This window comes from Dermacentor albipictus, chromosome 3, assembly GCF_038994185.2.
Source record: "Dermacentor albipictus isolate Rhodes 1998 colony chromosome 3, USDA_Dalb.pri_finalv2, whole genome shotgun sequence".
NCBI classification, from domain to species: domain Eukaryota; kingdom Metazoa; phylum Arthropoda; class Arachnida; order Ixodida; family Ixodidae; genus Dermacentor; species Dermacentor albipictus.
In genome coordinates this window covers 117,796,471-117,809,947 of record NC_091823.1, presented here as the reverse complement: position 1 = coordinate 117,809,947, position 13,477 = coordinate 117,796,471, and the positions used below count along the sequence as shown (strand labels likewise).

At 41.7% G+C, this 13,477-nt stretch overlaps 1 protein-coding gene and 1 long non-coding RNA gene across 5 annotated transcripts in view; one reads left to right on the top strand and one right to left on the bottom strand.

Moving 5' to 3' along the window:
* The window catches only part of LOC135915616 (uncharacterized), a 132,439-nt gene that overhangs the window by 53,731 nt on the left and 65,231 nt on the right, over nt 1-13,477 (top strand). The gene's annotated exons all lie outside the window — the stretch shown is intronic.
* LOC135914105 (uncharacterized) lies at nt 2,244-12,303 on the bottom strand. 2 transcript variants are annotated; one of them, XR_010568205.2, is made up of 5 exons: nt 11,874-12,303; nt 11,063-11,153; nt 8,127-8,312; nt 6,150-6,311; nt 2,244-2,349 (listed from the first exon to the last, which is right to left on the bottom strand). It is a non-coding gene; the product is annotated as an uncharacterized lncRNA (long non-coding RNA). The 2 variants fall into 2 exon arrangements; XR_010568206.2 differs by having other exon boundaries at nt 2,244-2,346.

The following is a 13,477-nucleotide window of genomic DNA, read 5'->3' as shown; positions in this document are numbered from 1 at the left end:
AGAAATTCGAATGCATTTCCTAGAACTTCAGTACAAGCATTCATGCACAGAGTTCTACACAGACGCTTCCAAGTCCCATGCCGGAGTATCCTATGCAGCCGTCGATCCCTCTTTTTCGGAATCCGATGTACTACATCCAGAAACAAGTATCTTTACAGCAGAGGCCTACGCTGTATGGTCGGCTGTAAAGCATATAAAGAAATCAAAACTCCAAAAGGCCGTTATAGATACTGACTCCCTAAGTGTGGTGAAGGCCTTGATGTCACCCTACAAACATAAAAGTCCTGTGCTTACTGAGGTCTATTCCGACATGTGCAAAGCTTATCTATCTAACCAGCAAATCATCATATGCTGGGTACCCGGCCACAGGGGAATCGAAGGTAACGTTTTGGCAGACCAGATGGCTACGTCAATTGCACTGCCTGCTGTTAATAATACTGCTTTCGTGCCTCTCACAGATCTGAAACCTTACATACAAAAGAAACTGCGAAACCACTGGCTACGCATGTGGGACGCAGAAATAAATAATAAGCTGCACGTTATAAAACCACAGTTAGGTTCTTGGCCCTCCCCAACAAAATCTCGGCGAACAGATGTCCTATTCTGTCGCCTCAGAATAGGACATACATTTGGCACCCATAATTATCTACTAACCGGAAGTGAACCCCCAATCTGTGGTAGATGCGGCGAGAGGCTTACCGTCCTCCACGTGGTCCTGGAGTGTCGGGAAGCCGAAACGGAGAGAAAAAAACATTTTCCGCTTGCTTACCAACACTACATCCTCTACACCCGGCTATGTTTCTTGGTAAGGAACCGCTTTTTGACACCAAGGCAATCCTCAACTTTTTAAATGATGTTGTCCTACATGTATTAAGACCATTAAACTCGTAGCGCATCCCCTTTCCAGAGGATGCCGCTGTGATAAATTTTTTATGTAGCACATGCCTCTAGGCCCTTGTGTCTCAAGGGCTCTAACGAGGCAGTGGTGCTCTAGTGAATTTTAGAATCTTATATATTTTCTACTTTGCATGATTCTTTTACGGTGGATGTTGATGTACATAGTATCCGTCATTAGTCATCGCCATAAATTTATAGCACGCAGATTTTACGCACTTTACAGCGACTATTTTTAGGCCACTTTACAGCCAAGTCACATCGTCCATAACACATCGTTAACACTACCACTTGTCATGGCGCTCTTTGGCCAAACCTGGTCCTTGCGCCATAAAACACTACACATCATCATCATCATCATAGCACACAAAGCAGGAAGGGAATTATCTTTGAAAACTATGCAAACATTTGCAGGCTGAAAAAACTTGCAGTCCCTTTGGTCCAAGGAAAAAAACAATGTGAGGCATCACCTATAAGGAAAAGGAAATTAATAAACCTTTTTAGAGTGTTCTCTTTCGTGTGAGGTATGATGTTTGCCTGATATGAAATTCTCTATCTCTACATTTTTGGAACAGTACATGCTGTGAAATAATTTTAACTGAAGAAATTTCCTAGTTTTTTAATCCTGCCATTGCAGCTTACCCTTACTCTCAGTAATACACAGCCTTTTAGTATGACTTCCTAGTACAAACCTAACTGCCATATTTTGAACACATTCAAGCAGACCACACTGTAAAAAAAATTTGCCTTACTTTACAGAAAATTTGCTGGTAATTTGTGACCGAACACTCTTCCGTAAATTAAGAACGGTCATTTCCGTAGAACGGACAACTGTAAAAAAGGAGACCGTAATACAAGATACGAGTGCTTCTGTATCTAGAAAACGGAAGATTCTGTATTCTGAATCTGTACTATAACCGTTAAAGTACAGGTGCTTCCCGTATTTCATCTTGCAGAGCATATCCATTCGAAGAATGTGCCATCGGGCACAAAATTTCCCAGGACGTGCGAGAGTCGACCGAATTTCATTGGTGTGCTATTTGCTGGGATCAGCCGTGCCACCATCTGCGTTCAGCATGTGCATACGTGACCCACTGTTTTCAGCGGTCTTGAGCAGAAATGCAATTTGGTCAACGCTCGCACTTCCAGGGTACTTTTGTCCACGATAGTACATCTCCTTTAATGCAAATGTCATGAAGGCAGCTCATAGTCAAAGCAGCAGGTCACCATTGAGAAAATTGTCTTGCCAACACACTGACATGGCTGCAGAGATAAAACACTTTGCACTTTGTGATATGAATGCACTGCATAGCATATACACAAAAAGGTGCAACATTTCAGTCCTCAAGTTCTTAGATCACAGAAGCAACTTTATTTTCTTCAATCACTCGTCTTGCACTTCTTCCTGGTGAAAGTTGTTCTTGACTCCAAACACTTGCAAGGATAAACTTGCTGCTGTTAGGAGAAACAAATAGTCTTCGTGAATATCCATCCTAAAGAAAGCGGCAAAAAAGTTTAATCACAGAACACGAGAAAGCAGTAACTTCTGTGTTAGAAAAACATGTAAGTAGATCAACATTGCTGGCACAAGGGATGTTGCTGTAGCCAACATTTCGACATAGGTGCTTGTCATTAGGGTAGCAAATGTTTTCCTTGGCTGTGTTGTGGGATTGTGCATATCTCACTGGCCCCTAGCCTCATTGGGGGAGAAGTAACTGGTGCATATAATAGGTCAAGAGAAGCCAAAGTGTTAAAATAAAGGAAGAAAGGGTGTGCTTAGCAGTGGTGATCGTGATGGAGCGGGTATGAGCAATGCTGTCAGTACTTGCCAAGAGTAGGGGTGACCAAAACAGAAAACGATGTGCACATGTATGCAGTCATTAATCCAGTAGAACCAATCTTCCCAGAAGACAAAATAGGTATCAAGATAAACAGTTTGCACTTTTGAAAAAGGAAAACGAAGAATTAAGGAAAATAAATTTTGTATCAAGATGCATCTGGTTAAGATCACTGCAAATGGTAAATGAAGGCACATTATGAATATATATTTTGTTGCAAGCCGATGAAGAAAGTATATATTAACCAAATATTAAAACATAGGGACATTAAAATTAAACTGGATATGACCATAAAACAGTAAAGAACAGCCTGTGGAAAAAAATGGGATGGATAATATAACCAGGTGCAAGATTGCAAAACGTCGAGTGCTGTTTATATTCATGCTGCTGTTGACGGCTTCAAGTTTCTGTCTTCCTGTGGAACCTTTGTCTTACTTGAACAAGGAAATGGGTCATTTTTTAAACAAGCCAGTTCAAATGCAGTTCAAAGCTTCAGCGGTGTTATAATGAAAGAAAATATTATGGTCAGTTCTCCTGCTCATCTTGAAACTTATTGTGCGCAACAAACAGGGACGAAGAATAGAAGAAACACAATGTTAAGCGCTCGTCCTTGTGTTTCTTCTATTCTTCGTCCCTGTTTGTTGCGCACAATAAGTTTCAAGATGAATTTGTTCCAACTAGGCCGACTCGCAGTCTTGCTTCAGTTCTCCTGGGTGTGCTTTCATTCACCAGTTATTTCCACCGGTGTAAGTTCAAAATTTAATGGTCTAAATGGACCTTAGCTCCTGGCAAACCATTAGCTGGTCTTTTTTTCAACACAGATGCCTGCACATTATATGTGTTGGCAGGAGTGCTAGCGAACTACATTATACTTGTTGCCACAACCAAAGTGAAACTAGGTAACAGTGATTGAAAAAAAAACCAGCATTCCACAATACTGATTCAAGTCGTCTGGAAAAGTTGCTTAAGTTAACGTACACCCCCTACTCCACCAGACAATTATTCACCACACTGACTCTCATGGTGTCAACCATGCTATTACAACACTAGGCATCAAGTGAGGAGAATTAGGGGATAAGAGGGCACAATGCTTTTTGTTAGAACATCAAATGTGCTTTACATAAATGCTACATTCCAACTAACAAAGGAGCAACCGGTTTGTGAGATAGTGACCAATGCATACAAAAGCTAATGACATTCTGTGCAGCAGAATGTTGACGATGAGGTGTTATGCGCACAAGTGTACTCTTTCACACAAAATGACATCCTGCACTCAAACCTTGTGCCAATATTAGAGTTTGAAAAACACCGTAGTGGAAAGCAAAGAGTGCTAAATTTGTTGAAAATTACTAAAAATTATTCGATTATTCATTATCGTTACTGTTCGTTAAAGATTCACAGATTGTTCCCTATGGGTGCTGTAAACAGGCACCCTGCTTTTACAGTGGTAGCAACAATGATCTGTGGCACAGACGAGAATAAATGCTCATTAAGTTTATGCAAGAGTATATCCTACAAATTACACCCCATTTCACATTCCAATATGGTAGAAGAGGAAGACGAAAAAAACTACTTTCTGGTGGAGGATGCATACCCCAGAATAGAAGAAACAAGTGTACTCTAACCATTGCTGCTGCCTATGCCTGTGCACTAGCAGTTACATATAATATGGCAGTTACAATTGTTTTTCCACAAGCACTGCAAGCTGCGGCCAGTTTACCAGTACACAGCTGTAATAAATTTAGGGCAAGCTAAAGCTCTCTAATGGATTTATCTCATATGACACAATTGGAATGCAATATTCTGCAAATAAGTGAAGCGCGATGTGCCATCCCATACAATGAAACACCTTTGAAGAATCTGAATCACCACCTGCACTCTTAGGCAAAGTTACACCCTTTGGAGTGCCGCTTCTGCCACACAACAATAATCGTTATTTGCCTCGATGCGTTTCCTTTCTTGAAGACGCCACGCCCGCTACTTTGTTGTCGGGAATGCTATCATGCTGATAACGCGCATGCCGTTCGTTACTGGAAAGCACAGGGCTCGCAGCGTTAAAGAAAGAAAATGCATAAAGGCAGATGACAATTATCGTTGTGTGGAAGAAGGGGCACTTCAAAGGGTGTAACTCTGCCTAAGAGTGTGAGCCGTGACGAGGGAAAAGAGTGTGTTCTGTGTAAAGTAGTGCACCTGTATAACCTAAAGCTTTGGAGAATGCATTTAGTATGAGCTGGGAAGGTTCCTAATTTTATATGCACACAGTGAAAACCTCCATGCAGTTTTGCAAAATGCAAACCCCCAACCTTTTTGTTGTTCAAACGTAATGACACGTAGGGCCATAACATGTACATTATGGGTTTCGTTCCCAAACAATCAAAGTGAATAGCACCACCCTAAGTGTTATGTGCCTTCTTGTTAGTGTCGAATGCTGCGATCGGCAGAGAAACGGATTTCTGGAGCAATATAAAGTATTAGGTACTGTGATATCAGTTCTTTCACTGCTGTTTTAGCATTATCGGGTCCTAAAGTAAAGAAACGAGAAATAAATACATGCATATTTTACGCTACAACCCTCATAAGTATTTAGTAGTCTGGATTATAAAGGATTCCAGATTTACAATGCAGGACAGATTTTATTCCACTGAAAGAATGGCATCATGCCAATGATTCTGCATTTGGTGCTATATTTATTTGCATTTAGTTCAGTTGGAATGTGTGTGTGTATCGCCAGCGATATCGCTTGACATTTTTTATATTGGCTGTTTTCTAAATTTAGGCAAATTCGTATTCGCAAATAACCTTGTATGACACCAAGAACTTGCTTAGCAGGAGTATTTCTAACATTTGCACGATATGAGGCCCTTGAAAGCGGCCTGGGGTACACGCCGCCCCCTAATCTCATCAGCAAGTTTCTGGAACTCATCTACGAGGTTTCTTATGATCAATGTAAAGTTGCTTGAATGGGGGAAATAGGGAATTTATAACAGGTGAATTATGCAGCATAAGAATGATGTCAGCAAGAAGCAAGCATCAAGAACTATAAAATGAAGACTATAAAATGCAAGAATTATTTGGGATGATTTAAAATTCTGGCATTGGAACGAAATGTCTTTCAATCTGTATATAAACTCTGATTATTCACTCTACTACCACTGCCTTCATTAGAAACATTCATAATCATTATCCTATCTATGCCACATCATCCTAGCTAATATTCAAGCCTTCATAAGCTGCTTTTTTTACTGCTAATTCTCTGTGGGAAAGAGGTGTCCATATGAAGACCATATCATATACTTATTACCCGTTTTTTTGATAAATGATAAGGGAAAAACTTCACACCAAAAATGCATTGAGCTTCAGCAAGTTCTGCGTTTGATGCTGTTGATTCTTTTTTTCCCTTTGCCATCATTGACCCACCTGGTTAGCTAAGTAGACAGAAAAGCTGCAGGAGAAAGGTGGGGGTGCCAAACCAGACTTGTGCCCCAGGGGACCTTTTCACGGTCACTGGAGGAACTGCCTGTGGCCTCGGCATCTTCCTTGAGGGCCACGGCCATGTCTAAGAAACCTTGTCTCCACAGGCTGCACAAAGAAAGATAATTTGCTGAGCTAAGTCTTTTTCTTAAAAGAACCCATTTAAGTTGTATTCGTGGCTTTGCACCACAAAACTGACACATGACTGGCCACTCAAGACACTTTATGTGTATTCGCAGGCTTATTCCTTGGAAAAACACTTTTATGTAGCACACAATGAGTAACAGTAACAAAAAAGTGTATCAGGAGGCTTTCATATTGCTCTACAACTTTTCATTGACACATTTCATTTAATTATTTGAGATATTTAATAAATAATTAGGAATTATGTAATTAGGCAGAATGCACAATATAATCAGAGTATCTCCAGGCGATGGCAAACATTACCTTCATTTTGTCTAGTTACATCGCATTTACATATTTCTGAATCTTGGTGCACGATAGTTAAGACACCCTGTAGATCAAAAAACAATATTAAAATTTTCATAATCATCTCTTGCGTGTTATTGGTGGCTATGGCTGCTTCAAGTTATTCTTTCAGTGTGGTACAAGCAGTTTTGAAGTGAAATTGTTTTGCATCGAGGGCGTGTAATCTAGGCAATCAAGCAAAAGGTCAAGTTGTGTTCACTATTCAGATGTTTAACTAAGAAGCTGCAGGAAAAGGAAACAAGACACAACACCTAATAAACAATGCAAAATTCGAAAATTTAAACTGAACAAGAAACCAGTTTTTGAAAACACAGAAAAAAAGCCAGCAGCTTACATTGAATACACCCTTGCTATGTACTCCAAGTGAAGTTGTTACCGCGATGCTTGGGCACCATATGAACGTAACAATCAACAACTTCGAGCAGAATATTAACACCACTAAATGAACTGGCCTTTGAAGATTCTTGATCTGAAATCCTCAACGACTTGTTCTGGCGTTTAATCTGTCAAGCTCAATCTGTATTCTCAAAAGCTGGCTCTCGGCCATAATTTCTCTAAACGCAACATCAGCTTAAATCTCAAGATAGGGTTGACCTGTAAATAAACTTGATAATGCATGGCAAACATCATGAACTCTCTTACATGTTAACCAGAGGGTTCACTCATGCAGCCATGAAATTGTGATGCAGACACGATATATTGAAGCTGGTTTTGTGAAGTGTTTCATGCTTCCAAGGCTTCTTCAGTTGTGAAAGCTGTCTCCGTTAGCTAAATAAGCGATGAGAATAAAAAAAGAACTTCAACATGCTCAGAATACGTTGGCCATTTGCAAGTAAACAGTAGCCTTTTTGGGAACCCAGGTTGCCTGGTGCAAATCTACTATGCCACAGTACTTGCGTTACCCAGTACCAGCCACTTTAAAATGCAATGTGTTCAGAACCCTTTCCTTCTGTTTGTCTGCTTTGGAAACAGTTTAACATGTGTTCAGTAGGCGTCGAGAAAGGGGACAAAAAACACTGTGCACCACTGATTTCTAACATGTTTCGCTGGGTGCAGCACACCGCACCGGATGCAGGTGAAGCCAGTGGAAATGCGATGTCATGCAGTCGCTTGTCCTGGAAGCAGGGCATATGGTGGACTAACTAGTGCGTGCGATCAGATAATATTGCTGCCGAAAAACTTTTCTTTGTGGTTTTTCACATTTTAGGAGGTCTCTACATGTCTGGTAAGCACTTTTATGACAATCTGAACCCGTATACGATAGTGTTCTTTTACATCAAGTTTTTTTCTGATTTACCAGTGTTTCCATTGCACGCCACTTATGTTAGCGACACTGTAGACACTACAATGGAAAAATTCTGGACACCTCGAAACACTGCTTGGGTAGTTTATGGCACATCAGGCAGGCATGTTAGGGGAAGAAATGCTACACACCCGTGCAACAAAGTGCTGCCGCAAAGTTGTCAAGCACCAACTTCCGGGACAAGGCCGGCTTCAGTCGAGGGCGCTCGATGTGCTGTTCATCCCCTGTAGTAGAGATCAGTGGCGTGGACCCTTTTATACTGGCTGTCTTTTCTGGTCGGAACCTTGGCAACAGCTTCCACCATACTTTTTTTGAACCTGCAACATGTGCAGAGAAAGTCACATCACTGTGCGTTGATTGTATGGCTTTATTGTGCTACACATTCTATCAAATCATTAAAAAATACAGTTCACACATTTTTACTTCTGTATATAGACAGTCTAGTTGCTATACACGCGAAACATTATCATTCCTCTGACAGAATACAACAATAGAAGCGTACACTGTAAAGCTACACTAAAATTTAAATTGATGTGACACCATATGAGCATACAGTATGCTTACTGTATGCTTTAGCCCTGTGTCAAGTAAAAGTTAATTGTCAATCATTTATGGTGTATTCCTACTTATTCTGGGTCATCAAACTGTACAATCAATGTTCCAAGTTTACACAATGTTGGCTTTTGATTGCCTATGTGATCCGTTTCCTACTTACGCATGCAGTAATCCCACTGTATTAAGGAAAAAGAGAATAGGAAATGCCGTGATAATCTTCTACATTTGATGAGGGCAGGAGCAATGACCAATAGCATGTGGTTGAAGCTACATATATACTCAGTTTTCACACAGCCTAATTATTCAGCAAGTAATAAAGAGTTATCCTGTGTACCTCTGCATGACCAATAAAATCTGACTACTTGACACTGCACTAAGGCTGCCGCTTGGTACTGTTCGGCAGTTCAGCTTTGGTTTTCTGATATACAGATCTGTTTAGGTACCAGTAGTTTACTTGCGATAAAATGGAGCTCGGAGCACTGGTCATTTGCACATAAATAATGCGACAGCAAATACAACACAAGGATAGGAATATGGGTCTCTTGGAAAAAGTACATACACATTATGATTATAGTGTGATGTCATGCCACAATGAAACAGAAAGCAACGCATAGAAGTGGACGGCGCTTCTATGCCACCAAGGTTATTGGACAGACAGTACTTCAGAAGTGCCCGCAACACAATGTGTTGGCGGGCTAGTTGGTGTGAATCCATAAATACTTTGTTAAGTGCAAAACAATGGACACAAGAAAGGTGACCAGCACAAGGCGCTACACTCAACTGACATCACTTTATTGCGTCGCTCCTTTATAAATAGTAGAATCTAGAAGAACATCCGCAGTTAGCACCATGTGCAGAGACCACCAACAACCAATCACAAGAGCGTACTCATGCGACGGGATCCAAAAAACCATATTGAGCACTGCACAAGGTTAAAGAAGGCACACTAATGCAGTGTGACCCCAATGACTGTATGAAGAAAGCTTCCGATAACTCTCAGGCGGTGGTATCACAGCACTTTTTCAAAATCGTAGTATCACGAAACATGGCTTTGCACTTCCATATTTTACAATGTTGAGCCAAATGGGAACCTGTGCCTGTTGGTATGGATCGCTTAGGTTCGCAATGTTTCGTGATGCTACGATTTTGAAAAAAGGGCCGTGATACCACCGCCAGAGAGTTATCAGAAGTTTTCTTCATACAGTCACTGGGGTCACAGTGCATTAGTGTGCTTTCTTTAACCTTGTAAAGTGCTCAATATGTTTCTTTTTTGGATTCTGTCGCATGAGTGTGCTTTTTTGATCAGATGTTGGTGGTTCCTGCACTTGGTGTTCACAGCAAATGTTCTTCTAGATTCTGCTGTCTACAAAGGAGGGACGCAATATAGTGATGTCAGTTGAGAGTAGCGCCTTGTTCTGTCGTCTTTGTTGTGTCCGTTATTTTGTGCTAAAAAGCAATGATGTATTCCTTGTGTGTGTTTGAAGACAGCTCCACACGCAGTAGCGTATCCAGTATTGCTGCCCAGTGGTTTAGCTCGCCGCAGTTTGAAGTGCCACAAAACATAAGGAGAGAAACCTGCATTTATAGTCTTGTTGCAAACAAGAATATAACGTGAAGTGCATTCTGAGGCCAGAAACTATAAAAAAAAATTTCACGATGCACCGCTGTGCAAGGTTTTATAGCAAAGTCAAATACATTTAGTGTAAATATGACACTATGATGGTGCACAATGGTGGTAATCTGTAATAATATAAAAGGTGCCTTAATGTTACAACAAAAGCTGACATTACTTATTAATAGCCCTGTAAAATTTAGCATGCAGGGGCACCGCTTGGTTAAACAATAGTGATGTATTGTCTATGTACACAAGTATTACCCACGCATTTCTGCCATTGTCTAAATGGCATAAATGAATGGGTAATACTTGTATACATAGATATTACATCTCTATTGTTTAACCAAATGGGTAAACTATGTCTGCCTGACACAAGACTAGAATTAAACCATAAATTATATATAGTCACCCTAACAGTAACACCTCACTTGAACTTCACAGTAAGTAGACGCCTGTTGATGCCAGCCTCCCCCAATGCTAAACTGTGCTGCATGCTCTACAGAGAAATTATAGTGGTATCACTCAACTCTGAAGCCATTCAGGACTGCAGCACTGTAGAAGACATCTACAAATGTCCCACTTCATGTATAACAGCCTGAATTGCTTGCACATCTTACCAAGTGCAAATTAAAATTTCTTTTTGTTTAGCATTTTTGCCTGCTAGACCACAATCCAATGTCATCAATATATTAACATATTACCTCAAAGAACCTAATTTGGCTTGTAGATTAACACCTTTGCATACTGCCACAGCTGCACTCTGTCATATGCGTTGCAATCATAAAGGAGTGCTGGTCCACCAGCACTCCAATGTCACTAACAGTGATCACCTACACAGCTAAGTAAACGGTCCTGATTCAGGTGGCAAATAGCTATGAGAAAAAAAAATCCACTCACCTTGAGAGCTATAATACTGCAATAACTTGAGAGAGATGGACCCATTGCAGGCAGCAGACCTCTTCTCAGCTCCAGCACAACAGCAACTTGCCTTTCAATAAAAGAAAAGGATTGATTAGTAATGATAAGTTACCTTGTTTTTGCTTAGTATCAATACAATCTGACTTTCATGCATATCCACTCTCCGCTTTAGTAATACAACTGAATTATTCGTCAAATAAAAGAGTCTATGGTGATACCATTCGCTTCTCTTGTATGTCCAAATGTTTTCGCACTGATACCCCGTTTACTGCTTGCTTAGTGGCACGAATGCCTTGACTGCCCAGACATCATTCGAAGGAACACGTCTTGCTGCACCGCAAACGGTGCAGCAAGACGTTTTTTTCCGGTCACAATTAAAACGTGCACCCAAGCAAGAAAGTAACGATCACAGGTAGTGAGCGACTGCTATTGCCTCGAACGTTTATTTCCGTATTTTAACAGAAGTTCTTGTATCGGATACAGTATGCTCTCAAGCCAATACAAGCGTCAATACAAGAGCTCAACTGAACGCAGTTTTATTCTACGCTTCTAACGCGAGTGAACAAAAGGTTAGAAGTACCTCACGGAAATTGCGATCGAGCCAATCGCGCTACGACTGGAATCGATCTGAAGAGATAGGTTTTATCCTTTCCCCATGCATGCGTGATTTTTGCCCTAAGACGTTGCATAGTGGTCTTTTGAAACAATATTTCTGTTCGCGACACCGGCTTACCACACATCATTTTAACACCTACGTTATGCAAAACAAATAAGATTAAAATGGGCTTACCTCATGAGCAAGTTACCAGCGCGCGTAGACTGTTGAACACCCGTTGAGAGCAAGCAGGCTATCCGTGTCCAAGCGCATACGTGCACCCAAACACAGGACAACTTCTTCGATGCCGCAGCGAGCAGAGTTTTGTACACGAAGTGAAAGACATCCAGCGCAAATATCTCCGAGCGATGACGGCAAATAACGAGCGCACAAGCGGACACAACACAGCAACAAATTCGGAACTTTGCCAATTTGAACGTGCCGAGACCCAAGCAGCGTAACCATCCATCGTTTCTGTTCTTCGCTCCCGATGAGTCAATCTCTCTTCCTTGGGGTCTTGCTCCACCCTTGAGTACAAATCAAGAGATATTTACGGCGAATTAACAACATTTACAACACGACTCGAAAAATGCCGGCTGACTAGACATGTGCATCTCCGTCTGCCACTCCAACGGACGCGTAGGGTGCCTCGATGCCAGCGCCGCCGTTCAGGGTGGTGCCATCCTTTGACCACCCTCACGCCGCCTCTTTCTCGCTGCGACGCCATATTGAATCACGGCGGGCGGTCAGAGTGGCCGCAGTTGATCGGTGCTAACAGCTGAGCTTGCGTTGTTCGAGGCACTCGCTGGTGGTTCAACTTGTTTGACAGTGTTCGACTGTATGACTAACAAGCTTTTCAAGTCCACTGAGCCATCATGACGGCCTGTTGTGTGCCAATGTGCTCCGGGTCAACACAAGGCCTGCGTCGTTTTCGCTTCCTCCGGGACTCGGAGCGAAGAAAGAAATGGGAAGCTCAAGTAAAGCGGGATCGGTGGAACGCAACTGACAGCTCATATATCTGCGAGTTGAGTTGCAAAACAGTTAAGTCTTGTCGATCCGTATTTTGCAATTAAAGCAAACTCGTGTACGCTGCTGCTGCATAGGCAGCGTATAGGTACGCGCATACGTCGCGCATACGCGCATTCGACTTTAGACGCGAGTAATAATTGTAGTGGGGCGTACTATTTCCGCGATTTGCAGTTATTTCAATAAGCATTGAGACATGTGTTCTTTTATTTTTATTATTAATTCAGCTCAACCTAAGCGAAGGAAACTCCCTATGAGACGGATTGCCGATGTTGGCCTGCTGGCGAGGAAGGCACCAACTCCTCCTCAACACTTGCTACAGACGCTGACCAAGAAGACTCCGCAGAACTGAGTCGAGAGAGTATCTCTTCTTTCGAATAAATTGCAGTCGAGCATGAGAGCAATGAAGATATTTCCTCGCTCTCTGTATATGAGCTACGAAAAGCTCTGCAAGATGCGAAAAAGAGAAACACTAATTTGCATGAAGACTTGTCGACAACAAAAAAGAAGTTGAAGACTGCTGCCAGGAAAACAAAGCGGTTAGAAAAAGACCTCTCAACACTGACCAAAAATCTGGATTTCTTGAACGAGGACCAGAAGGCTGCCTTGAAGAGAAAGAGCCGGAAAGGTAGTGCATGGAGTGCAGAAACCATAAAGAAAGCGCTGCAACTCAAATTTGCTTGTGGCTCTGCAGGCTACGACGAAAGATATATGCAGAAATGCGCTTTACAAACGGAGGAATCGTAGCAGAACAACCGGTGTGCATGTCCAGA